General features: G+C 50.8%; 1 non-coding gene across 1 annotated transcript; it reads left to right on the forward strand.

The window, feature by feature from the left end:
* Positions 1–3,158: 3,158 nt before the first annotated feature.
* Positions 3,159–3,269, forward strand: LOC114019888. Its single transcript, XR_003564853.2, has one exon. It is a non-coding gene; the product is annotated as a U6 spliceosomal RNA (small nuclear RNA).
* Positions 3,270–19,209: the final 15,940 nt, after the last annotated feature.

Here is a 19,209-nt window from a genome sequence, read left to right on the forward strand (position 1 = left end):
CCCGGGGGTTTGGTGCTCAGCAGTTTCAAGGGTTGAGTCCTTTAACTGAAACATGCAGATTACGTGCTTGTCCAGGGTGGTTTGATGACAACAGAAGTTAGAAATGGAGAAAAATAAATTGAAATCTCAAGCAACCTGGAAGATCTCTATGGTTAGGGTTATAGTGGAAAGTTACAAGAAGTCCCAGGTAATGTTTAGAATCAGGTGACAAGGCCACCTGACCTAGCAGGGTCTCAGTTACATGCCCTGATGCCTCCCAGGAGGGGGAGAGATAAGTATCTTCATGGTTTTGTTGTTCCTTCATGATGGCTCATCAAATTTGATGACCTGTGGTCTGGTGGGTGTCCTCCCAATACACACCCAGTTGTAATTGTTACATAGTCCATATTTCTAACTTTAGATACAGAAATGATACATGCATGCAAATGGGATAATCACGTTCAGTAAAGCATAACCTTTCCAATGATACCTTACAAGAGCCATCTTGCATAAAGTATATCTGTTTTATCATATCCATATTATAAGCGTATTATCATAAAGAATATGGAGTGTAACGTCACAGTGATAATCTCAGATAAAAACCTAGCAGGAACACAGAGGATGTTGTTAGAATTTATATGGAATAAGTAAGGATCAAGAGAGAATGCTGACTCTTTGTACATAGCCATTAAACAGGGTGGACTAGCTTTTACAAAAGGTCTGTGATACCATCAAGCCAGCCAGGTCAAAGCAGTAGTGGATTGGGGTTGCTCTAACCAACCAAACACTGGGTCTTTATTGAACAAGAAAATGGCAGCAGTGTAAACATCACTAGGCTACCGTGGGATTAATAAAAAAAAAAAAAATCACGCCCTCCAGAACTGTATACAACATCCTTTAGTGCAGACTGCTCCTCAGGCCTTGAGACCAAACCAGAGATGATAAAAGTTCTTTTCCCTCACCATTGCCAACAATCCAGATACTAACCCAAACCACAGACCAGAGAGCTTTAAAGATTGGAAGAGCCATGGAATACATATGGTTGGCCAGCTATTCAGCAAAGAAACTTTTCTAATTTATTTAGAGATCAAAACTACCTTTAACTGGCTCCTTCTCCCCTGGTACCAGTACTTTCAAGTGATGCATTGTGTTTCTTGACTTTCTGGCTATGCAGTTTTATACAGAAAACTAACTTTAATAGGTTCCAAGATGAAAAGGGACCATTGTGATCACCTAGTCTGACCGTCTGTACAGCACAAGCCAAGTATCAGGGGGTAGCCGGGTTAGTCTGCATCCACAAAAACAACGAGGAGTCCGATGGCACTTTAAAGACTAACAGATTTATTTGGGCATAAGCTTTCGTGGGTTTACATCTGAAGAAGTGGGCTTTTTACCCACAAAAGCTTATGCCCAAATAAATCTGTTAGTCTTTAAGGTGCCACCGGACTCCTTGTTGTTTTAGCACAGGCCAGAGACCTGCCCCAACATAATTCTCAGAGGATGTCTTTTAGAAAAACATCCAGTCTTGACTGAAAAATTGTCAGTGATGTAGAATCTACCACAACCGTTGGCAAATTGCTCCAATGATTATTACTCTCACTGTTAAAAAGTGACACGCCGTGTTTCAAATCTGAATTTGTCTAGAAACAATGGCATCTGGTCAATAAGGAAACAAACTAACAAAACTATAACTAATTTATATCAAACTTTGCAGACAGCTTTCCTAACTAAAAAAAGGCCATATATGACACACTGGGAAAAGGACCTGGACAGACACATTACCCCAGAGGAATGGGGTTTGATCTGGAGAAGAGGACCAGTAACCTCAGTTTGCAGCACAGTAAAAGACAATGTCTTTAAGATACTGTTTCAATGGTACCTCTCTGTATAAAATGAGGATAAATTTTGGAGAAATTGTGGTGAAAGAAGAAAAGGAGGACTTGTGGCACCTTAGAGACTAACCAATTTATTTGAGCATAAGCTTTTGTGAGCTACAGCTCACTTCATCAGATTCTCCTGAAAGCTTATGCTCAAATAAATTGGTTAGTCTCTAAGGTGCCACAAGTACTCCTTTTCTTTTTGCGAATACAGACTAACATGGCTGCTACTCTGAAACCTGTGGTGAAAGAGGAGATTTTATGCATATATGGTGGACATGTGCAGTCATTAAAGCGTATCGGGATGCAATTCAGAACCAAATATCATAAAATGTTTGATATGTATTACCACATGATCTTTTAGTAATTTTCCTGTGGCTTCCTAGCAGAAATAGTCCCACAAAGGGAAATGAAGAATTAAGCTCTCCTCTGCTAGGCTACTGATAGCCTTCTTTGGAAAAAGAAAAATAGTTCAGCTCTCGCGGAATGGCTCAAAAAAGAGAGGAAGTGGCTGTTTATGGAAAAATGAACTCACCAATTACTTACCCAGCAAAACAGACAGAAGACAAATAGATACTTAGCTGTTCAGTTACCACTTATTCAATACTCAGAAAACGTACGTTCTCCTGCAAAAAACACCCTAGTACACCTGTTCATTTATTTTTTAAATATGAACATTTGATAGCCGCGCCTCATTTGTTAAATATGAGTAATCAGAGAATTTATATTTATATTATAGTTTATAAAATCGCTACAAGCACCGTGTCATGAGTAGTGCAAAGGTGCTCACTCTGTCGCACTGTCACACCCTGTAAAATAGAGACCAGTAATTACATTACTGAATAAGGCTCACTGTTGTAACGATTATGGTTTAGTCTCTAATATGCACATGGATAGGATTTGTAAACCCGTTAAAACTTCCAGAATAAAGACATAATGTGGTTTATTTTTTTGTTCTTTTTTTTTAGAAATGGAAAATACAAGAGTTTGGTATTGGTGATATTATTATTATTTATTAGGGCTTTTCAGCCCTAGAGCTCCGAGTGCTCCACACAGGAGAAGAGACCAGGCAGTTTAACTCCTACTTTCACTGGGGTGAGAGCAGGACTGTTCTCTGGGGGACATCATCCAGTGATTGGACCATTTTAGGCTTAAACAATTCAAGGGATTCTCTTGGGAGAGTAATCCTCAGCCTGCTGTTTGTTTGTCTTGTGGAAGTGCCTAGAGCCAGGGCTGCGTTGTGCTAGGTATCGTACAAACACCTGTCAGACACAGTCCCTGCCAGAAGAGCTTATAGTCTTAGTACTATGCCTGACAAGCAGCACAGATACTAAAATTGGAACGATACAGAGAAGATTAGCATGGCCCCTGCACAAGGAGGACACGCACATTCGTGAAGCGTTCCATAATTTAAAAAACTCTTCCTGTCAGGTCACATTTCCCTTGATATTCAGGCCTCACCTGCTGTTTTTAGCATCCCCTCATTACTCTTAGTTAAACCACCAGGGGGGAATCCTGGCCCCATTGGAGTCAATATGAGTTTTGACATTGACTTCAGTGAGGCTAGGTTTTCACCGTGGGGCTCGGAATGAGCCACCAGGGATGGGAAGCTTTTGCCTTTGAGAAAACGTGACGTGTACTGAAGCTGGCCAGTAGATATTTTTTAAAATACTTTTCAAAGGCTCTCGGGTAACTGGTCAGCTGTAATCTATTTCTGCACTCAGTGGCTGACTGGTTTTCTCGGGACAGGGCCACTAACAGCTTGCACCAGGCTTGTTGTTCCGTGCTGTCAACCTGGTCCCCCTGGGATTTGGCAGCCTTTGGGAGGCTAGTGACTGCAATGATTCTGGATACAGGATTTTTAATGACCAGAGTTTTTCCAATGCCCATTCATCTGTCTGCTCAATGCCAGGCAATTTCAGTTGCCAGCTATTCTGGTAAGGGAATATTGACTTTTCAAGTTGATTCTGAAGTGTCTTTTTTGCTCTCTGTAAAATTTACGTTAAGTCTTCAGTTGTGCTTTTTAAGAGTCCCAGCCCAATTTAAAATAGCAGTCATCAAAACTTCAACACCTCAAGCCTCAAAGATCCGTGCAATTACTGTTCGAAATACATCAGGAGCAGGACTAATGCTAAAGGGCATTCACTTACATTTATAACATCCAAAGGATACATTAGAGATGGTGTAGGAGATAGCTATGAGCTTGGTTTTTTTTCTTTTGAGAGCTTAGCTGCCATGCTAGTTGTTGTCCTAGGATAATGTTAGTTTGATAGTGTTGTTTAAATGAGGTAAATTACTGGGAGGAAGGATGGTCCAGTGGCTAGGGCCCTGGCCCAGGATGTGGGAGACCCAGGTTCAATTGCTTGCTCCACCATGGACTTCCTGTGTGACCTTGGGCAAGTCCCATAGCCTCTCTGTACCTCAGTTCCCAATTGGAGTCCTACCCTGCTTCCCAGGGCTGTTGTCAGGATAAGTACATTAAAAGATTGTGAAGGGCATTATTATTAATTAAAGCGTCTCTCTGCTGCGCTTGGTTCTTCAATTACAGACGCAGAGTGAACTCAAACCCGCAGATTTTCCATATTCTGTTACGTTTTTGCTTTATCTATTCAAGGTAATGGATTTTTTCTTTGTGATGGGATACTGGAGCACTGATCTGTCTTAGCATGGTATTCTCTTTCCTAACAACCTGAGCCTTACCAGACATCTGGGAATTCTCCTAGGCAGGGCCTAGGACAGCAAATGTTGAGCCTGTTTTTGAGAACCAGTGCTGCTACACAGCTGCTGAAAAACCGGCACTAAGTTTGCTCATGTAGATGAACTTGGGCTGGCCCACTGCACGGGTGAATATCCTGTATGCAGTTCTGTGGCATTTACAGCAAACCTCTCTAATTAATTTCACCGCGGGGAGAGGCTCTTAGTTCTAACTAAGGTGATGCACTGGGATTTATTATTTGGGAAGTTGTTACGTGATGCTATTTTTTAAAACAAGTACCAGCTGTTGTGCTGGTATTTTGTATGTCCAAACTATGACACAAGCATTGCTTTAGGCTTCTGACTAGTTTCCTTAGCTGCACTATTCTGTGTTGCCCTTAAGGTAATATTGTTCCCATAATATAAGAACTAGGGGCCACCAAATGAAATTAATGGGCAGCAGGTTTAAAACAAATAAAAGGAAGTTCTTCACTCAGCACACAGTCAACCTGTGGAACTCCTTGCCTGAGGAGGTTGTGAAGGCTAGGACTATAACAGGGTTTAAAAGAGAACTGGATAAATCCATGGAGGTTAAGTCCATTAATGGCTATTAGCCAGGATGGGCAAGGAATGGTGTCCCTAGCCTCTGTTTGTCAGAGGGTGGAGATGGATGACAGGAGAGAGATCACTTGATCATTGCCTGTTAGGTTCACTCCCTCTTGGGCACCTGGCATTGGCCATGGTCAGTAGACAGGATACTGGATGGACCTTTGGTCTGACCCAGTATGGCCATTCTTATGTTCTTATGTTCAGTGCTTTCCATGCTGGAGCAGTGGCTCTGCAGTCACTCTCTGCCCCTGCAATGGGGGAGATCTGTTGCACTGTTCTCCACACTGCCGGGCACCCTGGGACAACTGTGCAACGTACTATTGAAAATGGCTTTCTATTGCATTTATAGCAAATTTTATGAAATTTGAAGCAAGTCCTTGGCCTGCGTTCTCAGCGAGTCCTTGCATGCAGGGATTATTACCTGTCAGTACACTTCTTTCCTCTTTGCTTTCCTTCATTTCTAGCTTCTTGTCTTTGAATGATATGCTAGTGTTCATTTAAAGCCCTAATTTGCATTTATCTCTGCAAGGCCTATTTGCCCCCACCTCCGCTAGAGATGGAGTGGTGCATAGCCCTGCTGCTGGCCCCCCTTCGCACAGGGTGAACTTCACCCCAGATGTCTCTGACTCAGGGTCGGGTTCAGTCAGTTTCCCACCGCACTCTGTGCTTCACTGCTTAATTATATTCTACACATGCGCCTATCTGTTCTTAATGAGTCACTCAGCTTCCCAAGATCCTGTGTTTGAACTTTAAGGTTTAAGTCAGTCACATGTGCATCAATTAATTTGCAGTGCCCTTAATTATGAATAAAAATGAGTCCCTCTTCCAAATAACACTTTCTTTGGGAGTTAGAGATCCGCTCAGAAGTCTCCATAATCTGTGGCAAAGCCTTGTTCTCCTGGGGAAGTATCATGAACCTACAATATAACTTATTACACCAGCCGGACTTGAGCCCACAGTCTTTGGCCCCGCACCACAGGCACTAGACCTGAGCCACGAAGCCGGCTGGTTCAGTTCACGGTGTGGGCAGATATCCTGCTGGCTCTGTACCTGCTTCATCAGCAGACTCGGGAGTGATGAGAAATGTTTCAAACTGTTGCTTAAACTAATTCTCTCTCTGGAAGTTTGCCTTGCAAGTTGAGTGGGTTTGGTGGGGGTGGCTGTTTGAAACCGCTTCCGTTTCCATACGATACTAGTGAGCGTGCAGGAGCCAAGCTTGCCAGGAGAGAATGCCCTGCACTTCTCATTGGCTGCATGAAGCTCCGTATGACTCTGCTCCAGCATCTGGAAACATCTCAACTAGCACTGGGCATGCTCAAGGGCTGAGCACAATTGCATCCACATTAACATTACATCATCTCATTTGCATGATGTCTCACGTACTGATGACTTGGTGCTTAGCCTTACACAATGCTTTTGGCTTCCTTTATCGTCATCCATAGGCTTTCACTATCTCCCCCTCCCTCCCATGCATGTCTGCACTCCAAGGCTTTTATGTACATTTTGATATATGGTGCTACATCCTTTATTTCCCCCTAATGATGCACTTCCCTGCGTAGTTCCCTGTTGGCATTCCAGTCATGTGTCACACCATCGGGTCTCTGTAATACCAGTGAAATCACAATTGTGTTCATGCATGGGAACCTCTCATTCCTCCTGCTTATTCCCCTGGTTCCCAGAGTTAGTGCAGAGACGGCTCTGACATATTTTGCCTACTCCCTCCTTAATTCTCTCTCAGCATTTCCTATACTAGTCACATGGATGCATTTTTTTGCTCTGTGCAGACCCCAGGCTGCTGAGTCCTAACATGGAGAAACACATCCTTAGAGCTGCACACCTGGCCTAGTTAAACTATGTTCCTGTTTCGCAGCTGCTTTGTGCTGGAGCTGCAGATAGGATTTCTTCAGAAAAGTGAGATGCTCATTTGCATGCTGTCATTACCCAGAATGCTCTTCCAGACAGCTGATTTTCTTCACTTCTCGACTCCAGACTAGAAAAAATAGAAAAACAATTTAATGATAAAAATTCAAACATGTTTCCATTTTGTGGGGTTCAAAACACAATAATCTATTCAGGATTTTTTATTTTTTTTTTATTTAAATTTTCATCCTCTCTCTCCCCGTTTTCCTCTTGTCACTGAGTACTATAAAGTCGATGATTATCCAGGAGTTCTTCCTTCATGTCCCATGTTCTCTTTTTGCTATTGTTGCTTTCCAGGACTTCCCTAGCTTTGGTGGTGGTCCAGAGTGATAGTTTTGTTTTTCCTTTTGCCATTTTGTCCCTTCTCCAAAGTTGAGGAAGCTTGGATGAGTTCTAAGATGGCAAAAGAACAAATGGAAAAGGTCAGGAGAAAACACCGCTAGACATCTCCTTTAATCTTACCTGTTCTTAAAATAACTCCAATGGTGGGGATTCCACAACCTCCCTTGGTAGCCTGTTCCACTGCTTAACTAGCCTTAGATTTTCCTAATATCTCACCTAAATCTCCCTTGCTGCAGAGTAAACACATTACCTCTAGTCCTCCCTTCAGTGGAGGTGGAGAACAATTGATCGCAGTCCTCTTTATAACATGTGAAAACCCATGTGAAAACTGCCATCAGTTCCCCCCGCCACCGTCTTTTCTGAAGACTAAACACGCCCAGTGTTTTTAACCTTTCCTCATCGGTCAGGTATTCTCAACCTTTGATCATTTTCATTGCTCCCCTCTGGACTCTCTTCAGTTTGTCCACATCTTTCCTAAAGTGCGGTGCCCAGAACTGGACGCAGTGCTCCAGCTGAGGCCTCACCAGTGTCGAGTAGAATTACCTCCCATGTCTTCCACACAACACTCCTGTTAATACACCCCAGGAGATTCGCCTTTTTTACAACTGCATCACAGTGTTGAGTCGTATTCGATTTGTGACCCACTGTAACCCCAGGTCCTTTGCCGCAGCACTGCCGCCTGGCCAATTCTTCCCATGTGGTAGTTGGACTTTTGATTTTTTCCTTCCTACGTGAAGTTCTTTTCACTTGTCTTAATTGAATTCCATCTTGTTGATTTCAGATCAATTCTCCTAATTTAATCATGGGGTTTTTTTTAATTCTAACCCTGACCTCAAAAGTGTTTGCAACCCCTCCCAGCTTGGTGTCCTCTGCAAATTTTATAAGCATACTCTCCACTCCGTTATCCAAGTCATTAATGAAAATATTACAGAACCCAGGACATGATGAGATCATGGATGATAAAGGACTTCCAGAGCAGAGCCCTGGCACTGATCAGCTGGAGCCTCAGAGTGTGGTGTGTGTCTTTGCTGGTTGTAAACTGGTGTGAAGCAGCTGTTGCATTGTTGCATTTGATTGGCTGCTGTGCTCTGGATGCTACTTTGCATGTGCTGTGGGTGTTTCTTACAGACAAGGCGTGGATTGGGAAGAAGCATTGGGTGCGGAGCTGCAGTGACTGCTCTAGATCAGATCTGAGCTGTGTGCTTGACCTCGCTGGGCACCGTACTGTGGCAAAGCCATGGGCAGAAGGAAGGCTGCTGATACCTGGCTCCAGAGTAGAGAGGAGTGGGAGGCAACGGAGGTGCAGGTTCTAGGCTCTTTTGGGAGTTGGGGTGAGGAGGGCTGCAGCCCATAGCCTGGTCTAGTGCTGGGACGTGGCATCAGGATGGGTCCCACTGCCCTTTTGGTTGGGAAGGGGAGAGTGAGGAGCTGGTTGATCCCGGGGGCCTGCTTCTGCCATGGTGAGTCAAAGACACGCAGCTGACCTGCTCTGCACCCTGACTCACAGCTGCTGGGCCGTCTGCCTGCTGCTTGCGCTGAGGCCAAGGTGCCAGGAATAATACAAATAGCGATTTAACCCCAGGGTGGTGACATCGTCTCAGGCTGGACAGCGAAGAGCCATTACCATCTAAACAGCGCTGGGCCTGGCTGGCAGGCTGGGAGCAGCTCTCTGGGGAGGCAGAGAGAAGGGGCGGCTATTTAAATTTAGAGAGAAAATCCTCCAATGTTCGAAAACCAAATGAAAGCGTTTTGTGTGAGATTCGTTGGGGAAACTATTAAACAGGAGCTGGGGCCTTGAGCGTGCTCTCTGGGTAGAAGCCCTGTCTCTGTGTTTGTCCGAGTCCCTTCTTCTATCCCCCCCTCACTTTCAAAGGCGTCTCCCTGATTTCACATCAGGCTCAGCTCCTTGGCACCTTCCCTGGTGCTGCGGAATCTCTCTCGGCTGCACCAGGGGCCAGCGCAGGCAGGACTGCACAGCCGCGGGAACTGGAATTGGGCAAGGCCGGCTCTCAAAGGGAGCGGCCGCACCCTGGGCTCATGGGAACTCCCAGGCCAAGGAGGCGCGTCCCTGCCCTGCTGCTGACCTTTTCTAAAACAACAAACTTTTAGTGTTTCACTGGAACAAAGGAGGGGAGTGCAAGGGAGGAACGGACAGACCCTGTGGGGAGGGAGGAGTTATTGTCAGCATCTGGCTGGGGCTGCTTTGCCAGTTTTCCTTTGGCTGTATAGTTCTACAAGGGACACAAGTCAAACATTCACACATTTTGAAAACCAAATTTCTTTATCATCTCAAATCTCTAAAAATGAACATTTCAAAAATTTATCAGGTTGATATTAATTAAACACTTGTTTTATTCATGTCAAGTTCTTGCTGGTTTACACCCAGCGTAATAGCCATCATTAAAACTTGTTAAATTTTTACTAAACTCACAGGAAAAAAAAACATATAAAATGATGGGGTCTAAATTAGCTGGTACCACTTAAGAAAGATCTTGGAGTCATTGTGGAGAGTTCTCTGAAAACATCCACTCAATGTGCAGCAGCCGTCAAAAAAGCGAGCGGAATGTTGGGAATCATTAAGAAAGGGAGAGACAATGGGACAGAAAATATCCTGTTGCCTCTACATAAATCCATGGTACGCCCACATCTTGAATACTGTGTGCAGATGTGGTCGCCCCATCTCAAAAAAGATCTGTTGGAATTGGAAAAGGTACAGAAAAGGGCAACAAAAATGATTAGGGGTTAAAACAAGTTTAAAACAAACAAGAGGAAGTGTTTCTTCACACAACGCAGAGTCAACCTGTGGAACTCTTTGCCAGAGGATGTTGTGAAGGCCAAGACTATAACAGGCTTCAAAATGCACTAAATAAACTCATAGAGGACAGGTCCATCGATGGCTGTTAGCCAGGATGGGCAGGGATGGTGTCCCTAGCCTCTGTCTGCCAGAAGCTGGGAATGGGCGACGGGATGGATCACTTGAGGATTCCCTGTTCTGTTCATTCCCTCTGGGGCATCTGGCATTGGCCACTGTCGGAAGACAGGGTACTGGGCTAGATAGACCATTGTTCTGACCCAGTATGGCCGTTCTTATGTTCTCCCTCCTGCCCTGTCCTCTCCCCATCTGCAGGGTGTCTCCTTGTGCATTGCCTGGGTCCGCCTGATGCGGAGTGCTGGGCGACTGTTCCAGGCCAGTGGGCTGTTCTGGGAATGGCTTTGTCCCAGGGGAGAGCTCACTGCTCACAATAATCACAGTGTGGAGCAGGCTTGGAACAATAACCCATTAACAATTAACTTGGCACAGAAGGGCGCTTGTAATAGCATCCTGGCTCCCTTCCCCAGACTCTTCCCCAAGCGTGGTGGTAAGCTGACGGAGGCTGTGACTGGCATGGCTTCCATGGGTAATTGCTGTGGTCCTGTTACTAACACCTGCTCGCTATCTGGATCTGGCTGCACCTCCACCTCGTGTGTGACCTCCCATCAGGCTCAGGTGAGTGCGAACAGGGGTGCTGCAGGGGACAACGCACCAGCCAGCCGGGGTGCACATTTCGCTCCCCCGTCTCTGATTCGTGGGGAATCTCTCTCCGCCCCAGCTGTCCCGGGCTGCGGCAGCCAGGCTCTCGTGTCCCGTAAATGAAATGTCCTTTTTTCACCGTGGCAGCCCTCACCTGTGCTCTATCCAGAGCCGATCCTGGGAGGGGAGCTGGCTGGGGGAATGCCAGGCCAGAAGGGACGGGGTAAACCCCCAAACAAAGAGCTCCTGTGCTCCTTGCCAGTGTGGTGCCCTCCCGCTACCTTCTCTGAGTGCGAGCTTTTCAGGGCTGGGGCTGGCCCCTGGTCCAGGGCCTCAGCCGTTGGTGGAGGGGCTGGGAGCTGGAGGAGCCTTTAAGATGAAAGGATTCCTATGGCATTGTGAGTCAGGAGCGGCAGAAGGTCCCTAAAAGTGGGGGGGCCACTGGCGCCTGAACTGTGGCCCCAGCCCCCCATGCTGCCTCTTACCCCCCAAGACCCTGCCCCCGCTCACTCCTCTCCACCCTCTCTGCCCCGTAGCTCACTCTTATGGCTGGTAAAAAGTGGGGGGGGGGCCATGCCCCACCCCCATTCTGGTGCCCCTGGTCTGAGTGCGCCCGCCAGGTGGCTTTCCCCGCTGACCAGCGCGTGAACCGCGGAGGGGGGTGTTTCCTGTGTGTGCCTTACTCAGCAGTCTCTGGATCAATGGCAGGCCTGGTGTCTGTGTAATGCCCTTGGGGAGTACGTTCCTCTCTGCCTGCTGCCGTGAGCTCTCTGTTGCCAAGCTGCAAAAACAACCCAGCAAGGGGAAAGGAGCAAACCAGGAGTGCCAGGTCCCAGTGGGGTGAGAACCATCACAGCAGCAACCTCCCCCATCCGTCCGGGGCAGGGCATCTGCAGCCCCCAGAGCTTCATAAAGAGCAGCTGGATGAGCAGAGGAAACCTTTCAGCACAGCACAGTGGCGATGGAGACCCTCTGAAAGAGCTGTCAGCGTTGGGCTCTGCACCACTCCCCCAGCAGCCCCAGACTCTGAGACAGCAGGGCTGAGCTGGCAGGGTGCCAGGGGCCCAGAGACCCCCCTTCCCTGTCATGCGATGGGGCAGACTGCTCCCACCCAGAGGTTAGTGAGGAGACTGCGGCCCCTGGACCCCCAACTCCCCTCTTCCTCAGCAGACTCGCGTGCAGGAGAGCCCCGGGGGAAGCTACCTGCAGGGAACAAGGTAGGTGGCAAACATCATGGGACTTAGGAGAGAGGGGCCGTCCTGCCCCCCAGCGTGACCTCCTGTGTGGCCCCAGCCAGGGACCCTCTCCAGTGATTCCTGCATCCAGCCAGAGCCTGGGTGCAGCCGGAGGGCATTTCATTATTTGCTCTTCTCTGGTGAATCCTGCATGCTGGAGAGAGGTATCTGGACCACGGCCCATGGAGCCCGAGGAGACTGAGTCCTGCTGTGGGCCTGGGGCCCTGACTCCCTCCTGGACCAACGTCTGAGGAAGGGGGCTAGGAAGCATGCTCTCCCCAGTGCTCCTGGGTCAATCACACCTAGCACACGCTGTTCCCTGCGCTAACCCACGCTTGTTACAACTAAAGCACTCCCGGCACCTTCGTCACATGGTGGCCCCTGTGCTGGGATTGGGAATGTGCGATGGAGACAGAGAGTGGCAGGGCAGCGCCCCATCTCTGGGCCCGTAACTTCCTCAGCGGCAGCTGGGAGTGGCTTGCGGCATCACTGCAGACTTTTCTGGGTCATTCCAGAGTGGCCTGACTGCTGGGGAAAGGGGCGATTGTACAGTGGCGGCCGGAGTCAGGCGCTGAATTAACTTTCCCACAGTCACCGAGTTTTCACGCTCGTGTGGCCAGGGGCAGCCAGCGCTCTGCCCAGCTCGTGTAACCGCTAAGGTGCTGGGGCTCCAGCCAGGGCCTTGCCCAGGGGTCAGAGCATTTGGGGGGAGTGTTGGCAAGCAGGGGGGCTGAGCACCCCAAATCCCTTTTCTAATGCCCCCAAATGTCCACGAGCAGTTTCCTCACTCGTCACCCGGCTGTGATGGGGCCGGAGCAGCTGCCACCTGCCGGCGGGCTCGGAAGACCCACAGCCCAGCTGAGGAGCTCCCTCTGTGGTGAAGGGAGGTGTCTCTGAGGGCCCGTGAGGTGGGTCCCAGCCCTTGAAGCCCTGTGCAGGAAGGACTCCCCACTCCTCTCAGGCAGGTCACTAACGAGAACGAGTTCCTGTACCCCCTGTCCCGCCCCTGGGACCTCCCCGCTCAGTCGCTCTGATGTCATCGTGTGTTTCCATGGGGACAGCCATGAGGTCACAGTGTAGGAGTTGGAGGATGGGTGTGAGGCTGGGGAGAGACTCCCGGGCCCCCGTTCATTTAGAAATGCAGAGAAATGTAATTCATCAATCAAAATTCTTTCATCAGCGAAGAGAATTAATTTTAAGCACCATTTGATTTTAAAGAGCTGGAGTCTGCAGCCACCAGAGACTCCGAATTGAGTGCAAATGCAGCTTTTAAAAAGCAATGATTGAGTGTTAAGAGTCTGTTATGAAGCTGCCTTCCCCAGCTCTCCTCTCCCGCCTCTTCTCCCTCCCTGCTTCTTCCAGGCTACAGACTACTGGGGCGGGTGCTGCCGGGGTGGCTGAACTGGCCTGGAGCATAAGCTGTGCACTTTTCCCAGGCACAAGGTTACACCTGCAGGTGTAGCAGTAGGATTTTATGTGCACAGGAACGATCCCTGTTGCTGATTCCTGAGAAGAAAGCTTACGTGACGCCTCAAGGCCATGGAGCTCAAGCTTCCGGCACTGGGGTAGAGCAAATGAAAGATAAAATGTCAGCTCCAGGCAGCTCGGCCCAGCCACATGGGACATCTGTGGTTACATGCAAAAGGCCTGTTCTTTACAGGCCAATGTGAACTGGTGCTTCCTGGCAATCCCAACACCAATGTTCCCCTCCACTTCTGCGCGTCGGCCGGCCAAAATAGCAAATCTTCCCTTCTCAGCCGCGTGTGCCTGGATTTCATGGGCTGCGCCCCAGTGCTACATCACCCGATGTTCGCTGGTTGTTTCTTTAACAAGCTGTGAATGTTCCAACACAATTGTGCGGAGTCCCTGCACGCTGGCTCCCAGAGCATTCAAGAAATTGCCGGCAGCTAGTGCAGAATGGAAAAGTCGGGCCTTCCCTCCAAGCCCCCGAAGCGTCTGTGGTGCAGATGTGTGTAAAGCTTAGTGGTTTGGGCAGTGCTGCCAGCCCAGAAGCTCTAGGATTTCAGATTCACAGGAGCTGTGAGTTCTGACTTTCCTCTGACAGTAGCAAAACAGAGGCCAGCTAGTATTGCGAGGGACAGACACTGCCTGCGAGTGCCCGTGTCCTGTCTGACTGCTCTCCACAGGTCTGCCTGGCCTGATTAGCAGATGGAAAAATACCCCTTCTACTCCAGAGAGCTGTTTATGCAGGGTCCCGCTTTATGGCATTCCCCAAGAACTATCGGGGAAACTCCCCACCCTGCCCAGTCACCTGTGACGTGGCTGGGGCCCAACTGGAGAAGTGAACAAGAGCTGAGAGCTTGGGCTCCTGCACAGGGTTGCCATATCAACCGGGTCCTTCAGCAGAGAGCCGAGTTCTGGGTTATCTTTGTGCATGCGCTACACGCAGGCTGCGTGTATTATAGCTCCACAGAGCCCCCAGACCGTCCCGGCCAGGCTCCAGCCCTGAAACACCATGCTCTTGTTCCAGTTTGACCAGGTTCAGGCTTTGAGCCCCTGTCCCCAGACCTAGCAACCAGCACTCCCAAGTCTGGCCAGTTGGAACAGGGAATAATTAGCCGTCAGTATGATGGCTGGGCCCCAGCGTGCCCCTGACCTGCGGGTGGCCCTCTGATGGTTAGACCTCTGAGCCTCCAGGGCTCTGCTCAGCTCCTGCCCCTCTAGGCAGCCGTTAACGTGGCCAGGCCAGGCCGAGCAGATGGTTGGAGCGATGAGGAGGCGAGCTGCACAGGAGTGCTGGCCAGAGGCTGAGCTCTATTTCCTGGCCCCACATGTGATGTTGGTCAGGGAGGTGAAGGGTTAATGCCCCTGACCCAAGGCAGGGCCAACAGTGCCAGTGGCCTCAGATAAGCGCAGGTTGGGGATCCCAGTGTGCAGGACGGCTGCCGGGGGGCATGCTGCCATTTGCCTTGGCAAGCGCCCCTCAGAGCCTCATAGAGCCCTTTTTGAGGGTGCTGGAGCAGCATGCCCAAAACACCCCTCCCAGTCAGCTGGGAAAGGGTTAAGTGGGTGCTGCTGACTCATTGAGGCAGGTGGCTCCTTACCCCACCTGGACATGTGGGAGGGAAGAGAGGACCCAGGGTGTGGGCTGAGCAAGCCTGAGGGAGGATCCCTGGGAGCAGCCCAGCCTGGGGAAAGGTCTGAGTGTGACACCCTTATTCACCACTAACATGTAATCAGGATATGTTTTGCACAAAGTGTGCCTTGTGAGGTATCATTCTAAAAGTCTTGATCTGCTAGACATTAATATCTCATTGGATTGTATGTTTCTATCATCGTTATGTGAAGTTACGAAGTTTGGCTATGTCTGTGTTACTGAAACATTTTGTGAGGTTGAAAACACCCACAAGCAGCCTTTCAGGTACAACAGTAAAAAGGCCAAACAATGTTAATGGCTCATGGAGGAAATGCACACATGCACCAGGATTACCCCAGGAACTGTGTACAATAGAAACCTCTCAGAGATAGCACTGCACAGTGAGAACTGTTTGACCCAGGTCACAGCAAAAGAGCTTTCCAGCAAGTGGGAATAAGATATAAAAGGGGGAAAATTATATCATGATGGTACCTCACTCTCCCTACAACACCTCACCTGGAAACACCTGAGGAACAAAGACTGAACGGGGGGAAGTGATGGTCCCAGGCTAGAGGGATTTCTAGCCTGTGTATGAAAACCTGGGAAACCCAAGCTGCAAAGCAAAGGTAGCTTGTGCCTTAAGAATCTGCCAGCCTGTTTATCACTCAGGATATGAATTAGCAAATTCTCACCCTACCTATCTAGTGTGTTAAGATCAGTTTGCATTTTTGTTTATTTACTAGGTAATTGGCTTTGATCTGTTTGCTATAGAATCATAGAAGATTAGGGTTGGAAGAGATCTCAGGAGGTCATCTAGTCCAACGCCCTGCTCAAAGCAGGACCAACACCAGCTAAATCATCCCAGCCAGGGCTTTGTCAATCCGGGCCTTAAAAACCTTGAAGGAGGTTTATCACTTATAATCGCTTCAAATCTATCTTTTTGTAGTTAATAAACTTATTTTATGTTTTAATCCAAACCAGTGTGCGTTTGACTAAGGTGCCTGGGGAAAATCTCATCTTGGTTACCACAAGTGTGCACGGTCCTCTTCACATTGAGGGAGAGACGGACCGGGTGTTAAACTCCACCGCAGTGTGACGGGTTCCCCCCGGAGTGCCATCTAGAACTGGGCTACCCCTGAGCCCTCTGACCCACCAGCCTGGGCTCCCTCTCACACTGTGCTGCTGTGACAAGCTGCAAAGCCCCCAGCCTGCACTTTCACCAGCATTCACACGGGTAGGGACACACCCAGCTGCAGTTACACGCAGGCTCTCTAACCACCAGCCTCCCAGCCTAGGACCCCAGAGCAGGACCGTCCTGCCCTGGTCAAATCTGGACAGTATATGGGTTTATTTCCCTGTACGGTTCTTTTCTGTGTTGTTAAACCCAGGCCCCAGGGAGCAGGCCGTGTCTGAGCGCAGGCCCTGTTCCCAGGGCACTGTACAGGATGGGGTGCTGGAGCAGCTGCCTCTGGGTAGCGCCATCATGGCAGAGCCAATCGGTCACATGAACAGCGGTGAATTCTGGCTAGCAACGAGCTGGAGGGGAAACCGAACCCTCCAAAACCAATGAAAAGCCCAGGGCTGGGAACCCACCCGCTGCGGGCCGTGCCCACAGGCCTGTCTGCTTCGTGCTACGCTGCATGCTGCACGCTCTGGCTGCCTCTTCAAAGCGTCCTCCAGTGCTGACGTTCCCGTCCCCTTGTTCCTGAAATCAGCGCTGAACAACCCCTGGCTGCTCTCCGGCAATTCCATAACAGACGTTCTTTGTCTGACAAGAACGGCCTGAGTAGGAGAAGGACACATTTCAACCTTGGGCAGGGGGTAGCATAGGCAGGGGAGGGCTGTGCCTCCCCAAACAGCCTGGCATGGCCCCGCTCAACTCCACCCCCAGACCCTTTTTCCTGCTTCCAGTTCCCCTCCCACTCTTCTGTGGCTGAGAGGCTGGGGCAGATGTCTGGGGCCGGTGCGCACAAGGGCTGGGGTTGGGGCCACGCCACGCCACCCGTCTGTCTGTCTGGCACTGGGGGTGCTCCGGCTGAGCTGCCCGCCCAGCACTGGGGCTGGGGGCCAGCGGCTGTGCGGGTGTGTGTGCTCCGGGCTCCAGCAGGGGAGGGGGGCGAGGTCTCGGGCAGAGGAGGAGGGACGAGGGGCTGGCTAGCCTCCCCCAAGAGCACGTTCACCCACCGCCTGTTGGCACTCAACACCACACCATGTGCTGTCGGAACCGCCCCAGGGATCCCCCCAGCTGAAGGTGACGGAGGGAGCGGGAGAGACGCTAGCAGGGGGAGAGGAAAGGGCTGGGTGCAGGCTCGGACGGTGTGAGAGACAAATAAGTATTTGAGGGTGAATGAAAACAGAAGAGCAACAGAGAAGCTACTTGCTCGTTTCACGGCTCCTTGCGGGGGAACGTCCCTCCAGCCCGAGCTGCACCTGGGGGCTCGCTATGCGGGACCTGTCGCTGCCAGGCCCCGCCCCACTCCGCGCCGGGCACCTGGCTGCTACAGCCTTCCAACGGGCAGCCAGGAGAGGTGCCCCCGCGACGCCGTCAGGGGCCTGGGGCTCTCCCGTCAGCGCAGGTACAATGGCAGGAATTCGCTCCGGAGGCCTCGCTCGCTGCTTCGGATGCTTCGGATGCCTCAGTGCAGAGGCTGTTTACATTTCTCACAGCTTATCAGTGCCCTGCCCCTGCAAGCCATGGACGCACCTGGGGGCTGCTCCCTGCTGCACCACAGGGGCCTGGCCGTGTGCCTGCAGCCTGGCCCCGTGCGGCTTGTCTCACCCCTGCCTGTGGCTGTGTGACCCAGGGGCTTCACCCGCAGCCCGCGCCAGCCTGGTGGGCCAGCATCAGTGCGGCAGGGGAGAAGTCAAAGGAGAGCCAGCCGGCCATTGTTTGGGTGTCTCTGCCTCGGCTTGGGAGGGCCAGGCCCCCTGGACAGGGCAATGCCCAGGGCTTCCCCAAAGCCCCCAGAGTTTTTCTTTCACACACTGCTCCTCCCACTGGCAGTGCCACTTTCTCGCACTGGTCCAGGGCCAGGGAAGGGGGTTACAGTGCAGGAGAGTCCAACGGGTGGTGCTGGGAGGCCCTGGAACTGGCAAGAGTTGTCCTCTAACTTCCCGACGTCCTGTCCGGATCCTGACTGGCACTAGGCAGCCCAAGGGTCGTAGCTGCTTTTCACACCCTGCAGGCTCCGAGGTGGTGCCATGGCCAGGTGGAAGGAGGGGCCCCAGGGGCCCTTGCCCCAGAGAGCAGCTGGCAGCATGCGATCCCGTGGATGCAAATGGTGCTGTCCTCAGGCCTAGGCTGCCAGTCGTCTGCAGCGTGGTTGGGAGTGGCTGTCCCAGCTGGGCTGAGCCCCATGTGGCTTCAGGCCCTGCCTTCTCTAGCTATGGGTGCAGGCGGGAGCTAGTGCTGCTCCGAGCACCCCACCTTGCTGAGCTCCCTCTGCTGGAGGCTGGGGAGCAAGCCCATGGGTGTGACTGAGCTCAGGGCGGGTGCAGGAGTTACAGCATCACAACACCCCCTTTGTGCTAGGCTCAGCCTGTGTCTGGGAAATCCCCCTGGTGCCCACGCAGCCCCAGCACGACCTGCCTTCGGCACAGACACTGGCTGCGCTCCGTACTGATTGGCACCTGGAAAGGTGGGTTGGCAGGGCTGTGTGTGTCAGATCCTGGGAAGCTCCAGCCAGTCTCCCCAGGGCCCTGCAGGATTCCTCCTTGCTGGGCACTGTGTGGTGGGGGACCCCACCGCTGGCTGGGCTATGGTTGTCCTGGTGCAGTTAGGAGTCCTGGGCGGGGCGGGGGACTGACAACACAGATTGCAGGTGCCAGCTCGGTTCAGCGGGACATCCCCACGGGAAAGCCCAGAGCAGAAGGGGGAGGCCTGCGTGCTGCAGAGCCAGGCAGCCATGGCTAGAGCTGGGGAGCCGGAGCTGGCTGGCCCCGGGG

Source organism: Chelonia mydas, chromosome 8 (assembly GCF_015237465.2).
Source record: "Chelonia mydas isolate rCheMyd1 chromosome 8, rCheMyd1.pri.v2, whole genome shotgun sequence".
Classification (NCBI taxonomy): Eukaryota; Metazoa; Chordata; order Testudines; family Cheloniidae; genus Chelonia; species Chelonia mydas.